Source organism: Mus pahari, chromosome 16, assembly GCF_900095145.1.
Source record: "Mus pahari chromosome 16, PAHARI_EIJ_v1.1, whole genome shotgun sequence".
In the NCBI taxonomy this organism is placed as follows: domain Eukaryota; kingdom Metazoa; phylum Chordata; class Mammalia; order Rodentia; family Muridae; genus Mus; species Mus pahari.
In genome coordinates this window covers 66685569-66686991 of record NC_034605.1, presented here as the reverse complement: position 1 = coordinate 66686991, position 1423 = coordinate 66685569, and positions in this window count along the sequence as shown.

The window sequence follows — 1423 nt, the reverse complement described above, 5'->3', positions numbered from 1 at the left end:
CATGACTCAAAACAAACAAACAGAACAACAAAAAACTAAAAAAACAAAACAAAACAAAACCAACAAAAACCAAAACCAAAACAAACCAAACTAAAAAAAAAAAAAAAAAAAAAAAAAAAAAAGAAAGAAAGAAAGAAAGAAAAAAAAAAAGAAAAAGAAAAAAAATCACCCAAAACTAAACTAAACAACCCCAAAAACCCACAGTTCCTAAGAGGTTGATAAGATGACTCAGTGAGGAAAACATGCTAGTCACCATGCCTAAACACCTGGTGTGAGTACCCAGGACTGACATAGTAGAAAGGCAGAGTCAACTCCTGAAAGTTGTTCTCTAACCACACATGCACTGTGGTGTGTAAAAGCACATATATACACAGATGCACATACATATCCTAAATATTTTTTAATCTTCCCTCCCCAAAAAACCAAAAATGTCTTAGAAAAATATCAATGATGCTTTGATTTTAGGCACAGATTCAGACAAAAGGAAACAGACTAAATAATAAAAATGTTTAAAAATAATTATTCTTATACTTACCGAAGAATTAGTCAATATTAATAGCACTCACTGATCTTCAGAGCACCCATATCCAGTTCCCATCCCATGACAGGAAACTCACAAATAAAGATAACTCCAGCTCCAGGGGACCCAACACCCTCTTAAGGGCTCCTCAGGAACTGCATGCATATGTGCATATTCTCAGACATACATAGTTTTAAATAAATAAAGTCCCAATAATAGCCAGGTGTGGTAGTACACACCTATAATACCAGCACAATGCACATCTCCAGAGTCCACCTCACACAGAAGCCAGACAAGAGGCTGGAGATGGCAACAGCTACAGTGTTAGAGCTCTGAACTGGGGATGCTCCAAATGTCCAGCACTAGGAAAATGGATAAGGACATTGTGGGTTATCTGAGAGGCTGTGTCTTGGTTACTTTTCTATTGCTGTGAGGAGAGATCATGGCCAAGGGGGCTTATGAGGAAAGCATTTAATATGGCTCATGGTTTCAAAGAGTCTGCCACTGCCACGGTAGGGAGTGTGGCAGCAGACAGACAGGCATGGTGGTATTGGAGCAGTAGCTGAGAGGTCACAAGTTGAAGCTATGTGGCAGAGCCATCTGGAATGGTATGGGCTTTTGAAGCCTCAAAACACTTGCTTAGTGACATACCTCCTCCAAAAAGGCCATACCTTCTTCAGTAAGGCCACACCTTCTAATCCTTCCCAAACAGTTCCACCAACTGGGGACCAAGTATTCAAACATATGAAGTTATGGGGGCCACTACCACACAACACAATCCCAGAAAACAAAGCAGTTACAGGAAAAAAACATCCTTTATATACATACAAACATGGATGCACCCAAACATTAATATATACATTTCTATGTTTGTTTGTGTGTGTGTGTGTGTGTGTGTGTGTG